This window comes from Puma concolor, chromosome D3 (assembly GCF_028749965.1).
Source record: "Puma concolor isolate L17-30 chromosome D3, mPumCon1.1.hap2, whole genome shotgun sequence".
Classification (NCBI taxonomy): Eukaryota; Metazoa; Chordata; class Mammalia; order Carnivora; family Felidae; genus Puma; species Puma concolor.
In genome coordinates, this window is record NC_141678.1 from 22,791,705 (window position 1) to 22,802,230 (window position 10,526).

The window sequence follows — 10,526 nt, forward strand, 5'->3', positions numbered from 1 at the left end:
TGGATCCCATGGTCAGGCTACTCCCCACCAGCACTGCCCTCCTTCCCCTTCTCTCCTGGGAGACAAGGTTGTAGCTTTTCAAAAGAAATCTTTACCAGGAAACAAGAGGAAAACAAAACAAGCACCAAGGCACAGAAATGAGGGAAGTACAGGGATGTCACATCCTGTCTGCTGTGCTGTGGGGCCAGCCAGGTGCCTGGGCCCCTAGGTATTTCCCTCACCTCTGTCTGAGGCAGGGGAGTTCGGAGCTCTGGGTCCCTGAGGAGAGGACAGGTGTTCTGTGCTTTGCCCTGCCCTGGCCAGACAGAACAAAGGACTGTTGATTGGTTATTGGATTACTGTCCCAATAAGAGGTGAAAACAATCAGTTGGTGGGAGGAAGGGAGGCCTTTGTTCGGCCTGGAAAGCCCTGCCCTTGAGGCCTGGGTCCTCAGCGGCTCTGCCACGTGCAGTCCTGTGACCCTCCCGGGTGAGCTCAGCTCTCTTATCAGTGAAACTGCAAGAGGAATCGGTGATGAATGCTGTTCTGTCTGCTTCGAAGGGCTGCCAAAGGGATCCCATGAGCAGGGAGATGGAAACACTGTGGGAATCAGGACCGGCTAGGTGGAGTTGGAGGAAGCAGAATGAATTAGGCACAGGCGCTCTCTCTGAAGGGGAAGGGGTCCTTTCCCCCATGAATGCAGAAGGCAGAATCTGACAGCTCAGAGGCCAGGCGGCCAGATGCCGGGCTGATGGGAAACGAGGCAAGCCGAGTGGACAACCTTCCAGCTGATGGTGGTCCTCTGACGGTGGCCTAAGCCCCAGGCTTAGAGGAGACCGGCACGGAGGGGCCTCTGACCCCAGGGATGCACTGGAGCCAGGGGCAGCCCAGATACCCAGCTGAGCCTTCTTCCGTCCTGGCTTTCAGGGGGTCAACAGAACAGGGGAACTCCCATCCCAACAGGATGATCACCAACAGCTATCCCCCTGGACACACCAGCTCACAGGCTCCATGATGGTCCTACAGTTTACAGTTTACAAAGTGTTTTCTTACTCGTCACTACATCTTCCCAACCATTTTGAAGGTGGGACTACATTACTGTTTCCGTTTTCTAGATAAACAAACAGAAACCCCAGAACACTGAAGGACTACCCTGACATCACTCAGCTTATGAGAGATGCTCTTCGTGCTTGCTCGTCTTTTTTTTTTTTTTTTTTTAACATTTTTTAAACATTTATTTATTTTTGAGAGAGAAAGAGCATGTGTGAGGTGGAGGAGGGGCAGAGAGAGGTAGATAGAAGATCCAAAGCAGGCTCCACGCTGACAGCAGAGAGCCTGACGCAGGGCTCCAACTCCCGAACCGCGAGATCATGACCAGAGCAAGTCGAACGCTCAACCTACTGAGCCACTCAGGCGCCCCACGAGTTTGCTCATCTTTATTTTCATCATCTGTACACTCACCTGGTCAAGACCAGTAAGGGCCTTTATGTGCCAGGCTTCACACCCAAGGACCTCAAGAATTAGTGATAGAAGAAAAATAATTTCTGGGTCACCTCTGCCCTAAATTTAGACAATGCAGTAGGAGAATTCACTTATCATGCTAAACTACCGTATTTTTAGCAATACAATTAATGTTGAAATGGAACCACGATGTATTTATTTATTTATAGTCCTCTTTGTCCTAAACAGCATGCAAAGCAGCTTACAACATAAGGCACTTAATGAAAAAATTGATAAAATGGATCAAGAGAATCAGCATCAGAGAATATAAAAGCAGAGTGAGAAAACTAAGATCACAGAAAGAAAACTAAGTGTTTCAGATCACAAGGGGCCACATAGTTACCCTGATTGAGCTTCAAAGTTGGCTCTGAGATTCCTGGCAGCTAAAGGAAAAAGGGAAATGTAGTCTGTTGTGCAATTCTCTAAGTCAGAAAGGAGGAGGCTTTCTTGAGGCTCAGGGAAAACAGAGCCTACCCTGGGACTGGTTCTAAAGGTGATTTCTCCCTTGAGACCCATGGGGGGTGGTAATAGTCGTATGATGGGTCTTGCAGTGAGTGGATTCCCAGGGGTTGTTTCTGTAGTGGTCTTGGCAAAACCTGATGCCCGGCATCCCAAAGAATGCAGCCCAAAGAAGAGAATTCTACAAGAGCCTAGGATGACACAGGTGCAAACCGGGGCTTTGGCCCAACCCAAGAGTGGGCTTCTGAGTCCTGAGGGTGCAGCAGGGGCTGACTGTGCCTCAGAAGCTCCCTCTGTCCCTAGGATTTTGAAGAACGTTTTTTACTGATGTACAATATACCTACAAAACAGACATCAGATGACTTCCTCCCTCCTGGAGGATTCTGTGAGCCTGGAGTTATGCCAGGTGGTCCCTGAGGGGAGGGGTGGGGAGGATGGTACCATGACAAAGGCAGGGATTTGGGCCTTGAGTCTCTGCCCCTGCCTTGCTCCAAGGCCACTTGGATCCTCTGGGGCTGAGAAGAAAGTCTTTTGCTGGCCACTGGCTACAGTGTCCAGTACACTTCCCACGCCCCCTCCTGCCTGAAGCAGAGCCCAGCTTGAATCTGTCCCTTTGACTTGGGGGAAGCACCGCCCTGCTTTGGCCTCACTAGAAGAGCCAAATATTTCAATTATGAGGACGTGGTCAAGCCCTGCCCACTCCAGCCTCAATGACTGGTGGTGAAGAGAGGGTGTCTCTAGGGGGAGAGGTGCGGGGCGGGAATGAGGGAGCCGCAGACTCAGACGGGAGAGGGAATGGGAGGCTGAGCGGGGGTTAACGGAGCAGACAGGCCTTCTCCGCTGGCTGAGAACAAAACCACCGGCTGGGAGGAAAATATGTGTGAGGCATTTTTGTAATTCCAAGAAGCTCAGTCCAGCTTTTGCCCCGACGGTCAATGAATCAAAGCCAGGAATGGCTCTACCTGTCAGCAGGCTTTCTCCTGGCTCTGCTCACCAAGGCACCACCCCTCCGCCCTGGCAGGCCAGCTGGAACCCTCCCAGTTCCCCAGAAGGACGGTTGGCTCTTGGAAGAAGAGTGTGTCACAGGCAAAGGCCAGACGCGGGCAGCCTACGGGGAGAATTCTCAGCTTCTTCCTCTGCCTGCTTTTCTGGTCCCATCTTGGAGAGGGACATAGCCCACTCCAGTGGGTTGAACGGTGGCCCCTGAAAAAATACATCCAAGTCCTAGTCCCTGGAACCTGTGAATGTGTCCTTATTTGGAAAAAGAACCTTTGAGATGTAATTAAGTTAAGGACCTCCAGGTGAGATCATCCCAAATTATCCAAGTGAACCTTAAATCCAAGGACAAGTGTCCTTATAAGAGACACACAGAGGAAAGAAGAGGAGGAAACCATGTGAAGGCAGAGGCAGAGACTGGAGGGATGCAGCCAGGAACCAAAGAATGCCTGGGGCCACCAGACTCCGGAAGAGGCAAGGAAGTTTCCTTCCCTAGAGCCTTGGGAAGGAGATTAGCTTTGCCAATCCCTGGATTTCAGATTTCTGGCCTCCAGAGCTGTGAGAGAATAGATGGCTGTTTTAAGCCGCCCAGTTTGTGGTGACGTGTTACAGCAGCTGGAGGACACGAATATACCCATCCAACCTCCTTCAAGGGACCCTGCATTTTCATTTTGGGAATCACATGGCTCATCCTGCCCAACTTAACCTTCTGGGCTCACCTCACTCCCGCCCCCCTCCCTCTGGCCATGAGGTGACCTGGTAAATTTCCATATCCTTTTACTTCTACACACCTTTGCCCCTCCTCCTTCTCTGAGTAGAAAATTCTTTCTGGTCCTTCAAGGGCCTGCTCAAATGGACCTCTTCCACGAAGTCTTCCTTGACTCCTTCAGTTTGCCTGTCTTAAGTCCATTTTGGCTCCAATTATATGTTTGCATGGGGCTCTAGAATTCACCTAGCTCTTCTTTATGTGGTCCTGTTTCACAAGGACAATGACACCTGCTGTTTGTGGAGCACCTACTATGCATGTTGTAGGTACTTTACACAGGTAATAGAAACATTAGCTTCCGTTTATTGAAAGCCCGTGCCAGGCACTTAACAGTGTTAGCCTATGTAAAATGAGCAGAGCACAGATCAGCTTCTTTCACATCCCCGGGAGCTGAGAAATTTAGAATCTCAGCCCTACCCGAGACAGGTCAAACTGAAATCTGCAGTTCAGGGTGGTTCCCAGGGGATTCTGTTCATTTGAGTCTGAGAAGGGCTGACCTACAGTAAGCACCCAGCAGGGGGCTGGGTCTCTCGTCTTTCCAGCTGTGGGAGCTCAGCCACGCTTGTTAAATTCTCCGCACCTCGGTTTCCTTGTCTGTCACATGGCCCTTCTACAGCCATTGAGAGGAGTAGATGCCATAACATCTGGCATGTAAGCTAAGTGACCAGGTATCATATGAATATTCACGTCCCCTCTGCCTCTTCCCATGGTGTCCGCGAGGGCTGTCCATTTTTTGTGTGTTTATTTATTTCGCGCGAGAGAGAGACAGAGAGAGAGGGAGAGAGAGAGATAATCCCATTGCACTTTGTAAGTGCAGAGCCTGACTCAGGGCTTGAACTCACAAACATGAGTTCAAGCCCTGAGCTGAAATCAAGAGTTGGATGCTTAACCAACTGAGCCACCCAGGTGTCCCCAAGAGCTGTCCATTTTTGATCCATTTCTAGAACTTTTTTTTTTTTTTAATTTTTTTTTCAACGTTTATTTATTTTTGGGACAGAGAGAGACAGAGCATGAACGGGGGAGGGGCAGAGAGAGAGGGAGACACAGAATCGGAAACAGGCTCCAGGCTCCGAGCCATCAGCCCAGAGCCTGACGCGGGGCTCGAACTCACGGAGCGCGAGATCATGACCTGGCTGAAGTCGGACGCTTAACCGACTGCGCCACCCAGGCGCCCCTAGAACTTTTTAAAAAATGCTCATTTATTTATTTTGAGAGAAAGAGAGAGAACATGAGTGGGGGAGGGGGAGAGAGAGAGAGAGAGAGAGATTGAATCTCAAGCAGGCTCCATGCTGTCAGCACCAAGCCCCACTTGGGGTTCCATCCCATGAACCGTGAGATCATGACCTGAGCCAAAACCAAGAGTCAGAGTCCGTGGCTTAACGGACTGAGCCACCCAGGAGCCTCTTTTTCTAGAAATTTGAAAGCCCCTCTACCATGGTGAATCTCCTAAGGGAAACCTCAGATCTCCTGTAGGCAACAGAAGAGGTATTGGGATGCAAGGGGGCCTTTTGTCTCCCCCCCCACCCAACCCCTGGCCCTTGCTAGGGACCCAGACCCAATACCTCCTCCCCCACTTCAACCTGGGGCATCCTCTAATTGCTTCCCCTCCCGCCCAGTGACCCCAGGGAGGTCCTGCTTCCCAGCAGCAGTGAACCCCCAAGGGAGGTGCTGGAGGATGAGGAGCCGATCGTGAGGTCAGCCCCACGTCAGCCCCTCTCACTTTCCCCGCCGTGGCTGGGAAGAGGCCGCTGAGCGGGTGCCAGCCACGGGGGAGGTCTGTCCCCTGCTCCCGGGCCAGACCACAGGCAGCCAGGCTGGGCTGCAGCCAGGCTGGGGGGAGGTGTTCTCAGCCCCCAAGCTCCTCTCTGTCTGGCCCTGGGGACCCCTCCCCGACCCCAGATCCCAGTAACCGCCAAGGGTTCTTCCAAGCAGGTGAGGTCATTTTCTCCACCAGACCAGCCTGATGGAAAGAAGTCAGCCACCCACGTGGCAGGAGTCTTGCACCCCCAAGTCTCCTGTCCAAAGATTCTTCCTGAGAGCAACCCTGGGCCCCCAATTTCCTCCATTTCATTCCCTCTGAGGGGCCTTCAGGAGTCAGCCTCAAACACCTATTGGAACAGAGCTCAATGGTCCAAGAGGAAATACAGGACAGACAGCTTCCTAGACTATCCTCCAGAGTCCATGTGGGTCCCTGAGGACAGGCTCTGAGTGGGTCTTTGAACAAGCTCCGGGGTGCTCTGGTGCAGAGACAGTTTCTGGAACCTCTGGCTTCAGGCATCACCTGCTGCCTGCAGAGCACAGGTACAGGGACTGGGGTTTATTCTGTGTTCACAGCGACTTTTATCGCGGCTTGGCTACCATAAACCCTTTCTTCTGCTTTTTCAGGGTTTCCCAGTGGTACTGTTCTCGATGCTCAGAATGTTTCTGCCAAAGGTCTAGGGAGATGTGTGGGCCTCTGGAGGGTGGGTGAATACAGGCTTCTGCAGGAGACCCTCGTGGAGATTCAGATCTCTGAATCAGGCAAAATTAGTAGTTCTCAGCCTGGGACTATTTCTTCCCAATGCTCCCGTCCCCTCCCCTGACACTGAGATGTGTGGCATTGTCTGGAGACATTTTTGGTGTCACACACAGCTGATTGGGTGTGCTACTTACTGGCATCTAGTAAGTGGGTGGAGGCCAGGGGTGCTGCTAATTGTGCCACAGGGCACAGGACAGCCCCCTGCATGAAGAATCATCGGCCCGACTGTGCCAAGGTTGAGAAGCCCTGGTTAAACGAGTCCATCAATCAATACGTCATTTTGCACCATCTAATCTACAACCAGACAAGATCCAGCCCCCCAGAAACTGACTGGACCCATGGCTTCTACTCTTGGTTACATGCATTCATGCATGCGTGCATGTGTACACACACGTATACACACACACACACACACACACACAGAGAAGTAATCCAAAAGGTGGACACAACACAAGTTCATTCACAGAATTGTTGGGTGGCCCCCGGAAGCTCAGAGAATGAGAGGCCAGGAAGACTTCATCCTAGTCCAGACAGGACTCCCCATTGCTGTGTGCTCTGGACATGTCACTTCACCTCTCTGAACATTGGTTTCCACAAAATATAATGAGATAGGCTTAAGAGAGCACAAGCTTTGGGGCCAGATTGCCCTGGGTTTGGATCGTGGCTCTGTCCCTGACTAGCTATGAAAAACTGAGCTTCTCAGTTTCCATAAGTCCCCATTTTCTTGTACGGTGTCAGTGGTCGGGGGGGGGGGGTCCCACATCCCACCCTTGCAGGGCTGCTGGGAAGATGAAAGGAAGGCTCCCAGCTCAATGCCACCAGCATGATAAACATTTCATGATGGTTCTCTTCTCTGTCACTTCCAAGGTTCATGCCAATTCAGAATCTCTACCCGGGCAGCACACTGGCCCACGAGCTTAGGGTTGTAGAAAACAATGCAGGACGCTGAAATTCAAATTTAACTTAATGTCTTATATTTGGGTCTGGTAAGTCTGGCCCACTGCCTGCTTTTATAAATAAAGCTTTCTTGAAGCACAGTCACACTCATTCATGTACATATCGTCTCTGGCTGCTTTTCATGCTACAGTATTGTTGAGCATCTGCAAGAGACCTTATGACGTGCAAAGCCTAAAGTTATATCAGACCTTTTACAAAAAAAAGTTGGCTGAGCTCTGGTTTCTGTCAGGACATGATTGCTGTAGGGTGGTGGGGTGTGTGGCTGGAGCCCACAGAGTAAAATACTCCTTTCTTGGGGTGGATGGAGGAGATATTTGCAGAAGAAAGTGGGCACTGTCGCCCTGGGGATGCAGCCTGGAAGCAAATAGAAAGAGCCCCGGCCTGGGGGTCCAGGGAGCCTGGGCTCTAGGCCTGGCCCCTCACTGACTTCCAGGTGACCTTGGCAAAGACTGGTCCTCTTCTCCGGGCCCAGTTCTTAATTCCGTCATTTGTTCAACAGGTATTTATTAAACACCTACTGTGTGCTAGAAGCTGCTGGATACAAGTTCCTGCTCTCATGTAGCTTCATTTCAAGGTGGGATAAGAGAGGATAAACACGTCCACACGCTGGCTGCTATCAGCAGGTTGAGAAATGCCCTGGAGGAAATAATGGGAATGCTGTGGCAGAGCCGCGTGGCCAGGGAAGCAACATTTGAGTGGAGACCCGATGGAGGAGGAGCCTCAGTTTCGCCATCCGCTGCCTCCCTGGGGCTGCCTCCTCGCTGGGCTGCTTAAGACAAGAATGAAGCAGTTCTGGACAAGAGACAATACTTCTTCCAAACCCCCCTTGCATAAGACCACTAAGACAGGCTCCTCTGGCCCAGAAAGGAGGAGCTGCCAGCCAGCAGGGGCTGCCACTGGGTGGGTGCTGAGGGTGGGGGTCCGGGGAGTAAGGGGTAGAAAGGGGGAAAGGAGGAAGGCTCTAATCCTGACCATGACCAGCAGTTACGTCCCTTCCTGTTTTCCTGCACCCAGTCCCGGGAGTGTCTGGTCCCGAGCCCACAGCTGGCCTGACCCCAGCGGCCAGGAGGAGAACCAGGAGGGCTGCGTCACGTGGGCTTCCTGCAGACACGGCTCAGACCCCCCAGGGGCAGATCGGCAGCGCTGGGCAAAATGGGCCAGACTTTCTCCCAGCCCTGGCCCGTCCCCCTCCAAACCGCCTGACCCGGATGTCCTGGGAGGAAGGAACATGGTCCAGCCCTGTCTGGATGGGAGCAGTGGTAGAGGGTGGCTTTGGGACAGCCATCAAGCTTAGTGTATAGCCCCACCCTTGCTTCCCAAGCCCCCCAGAGCCCCCAGCAACATCATTTTATGTCCCATATTCCCCCTTCTTCCACATAGGACCTTCCCACTTTTGAGTTGTTTCATCTGGATTAGATTAATCTGGTGGACAAATTGCCAATGATGATGGTCTGATGCCGCGTCAGAGTGCTGGTGGCCCAAAAGAGACACCGCTAGGTCACATATTTACATTTTAATTGGGATCCTCAGCACCCTAAGGCAAATGAGTGACTAATGGTGGAATTTTAGGCACATGGCAAATTGGTGTGGGGTAAGGCCCCCTTGGATTATAGGGTATTTAAAAAATACTCCCTTACAGGTGACCAGGGCTGTAAAATTTACTAATGGAAAACTCATCTCACAGGCATTCATTTATTTAATTTCCTAATAATCCTATTGGAGAGGCAGGTCTCATTTTAGACTCTCATTCATATATTCATTCAGTGCCTGGCTCTGTGCCCGGCACTAGAACCCCACAGTGAAAACACAAGATCCCTTTTACAGGGGGGCCATGAGGTCACTGTAATAGAGAACACAACTGCCCGAAAGGAGGCAGTGGGGAGGAGAAGTGAGGGTGTCTCTGCAAGGACCAACCGTACTTCTGCCTTCTGACTCCTGGCCCGGTGCTCCTTCTGCACCAGCACAGCCCAAAGTGGGTACTACTGCTCTCCATTCTTAGGGGAAATTCATTGGCATTCAGAGAATACAAGGACCCTGCCTCTACTAATGTAACACTATGTGTCAACCATACTTCAATTTAAAAAAAAGTTTGGGGAATACTGGGTTAAACAAAATCAAAAAGATGTCTTCAGAGGTGGCTTGTTGGCTCAGTTGGTAGAGACTCTTGATCTCAGGGTCATGAGTTCAAGCCCCATACTGGGAGTAGAGCTTACTTAAAAAAAAAAATTTTTTTTTTAAATGTCTTTATTGCAGGACTTCTCAGAGCCTTTAAGATGGTCAGATGTGGATGGAGCAGACAATGGGTTCATGGATCTTCCAGAACTACCTTCTATGGACATGGTCTGGGAAATGCTGACCTGCCAACTTCCTTTAATGCCTTGTTAGGCATCTTTCCCAGAAGCCACCATTTGCCTACCCCACATGAAGGCAGATGTTGAGCTAACTTCCGTCTGTAGACCTTTTCTCTTCCACGCACTCAGTCTTCCAGCATGACCTGGGCTTCTAGAATAGAAGGGGAGACAGAGGGGAATCAACCAGGCACAGATCCTCCTGCTGCAAATCTCAGATTCATCTCCCACCTGCCAAGACGGGGACCGGAGCTGAACTCCAGGTGCAAAGCATACGGCACCCTCAGGAGGGGTCCCTGAAGAGACTCCCCCCCCCGCCACCCCCCCCCCCCCCCCCCCCGTCTAATCCCAGCAATGAGTAGGCCTGGCTTGGGCCTGAGTCAAGGATGGGGCCTGAGTAATCTTTCTAAAACACCAATCAACCAATGTAGCTTCTGCTTAAAACCTTTGGTAGCTCCCCAGTACCCTCAGGATGGAGTCCAAAACCTCAGCCTGTGCTCTGTCTGCCCCTCGGCCTCCTTCCCCACCATTTTATGTTCCAGCAAAACCAAACCGCCTCTCGTTCCAGGCCACGCCATGCTCATTCCTCCTTCCCTGCTTCTGTGCCACTGGTCTCCACGCCTAGGGCATCCTTCCCATTCTTTTTCTTCTGTATGATTTCATTCTTCCTTTGAGGGCCTCCTAATGTCAGCCTCTTCTGTGAGATTTCTCCCCACACCCCTAGGCTGCCATCTCCCCTACATTCCATGAAATGATCTTGTATGTGTTTATCTCCCCGGCTGGACTGCAGACTCCTGTTCTAGCCCCTTGAATTCCCAGAGCTGCACAAAGGACCATTCCATGGCTGGTACTCACAAACGTGTACTGACTCTTACATATCAGGAGACACATGGGGTCCTCAGGGGAGAGTACAGGCTCTCTGTGGGTCCCTGGATAAACAGGAATTCACAGTACCCAGCAAAGATGAACTTACGGAACTCACAGACCGGCTGTGTGGCCTTGG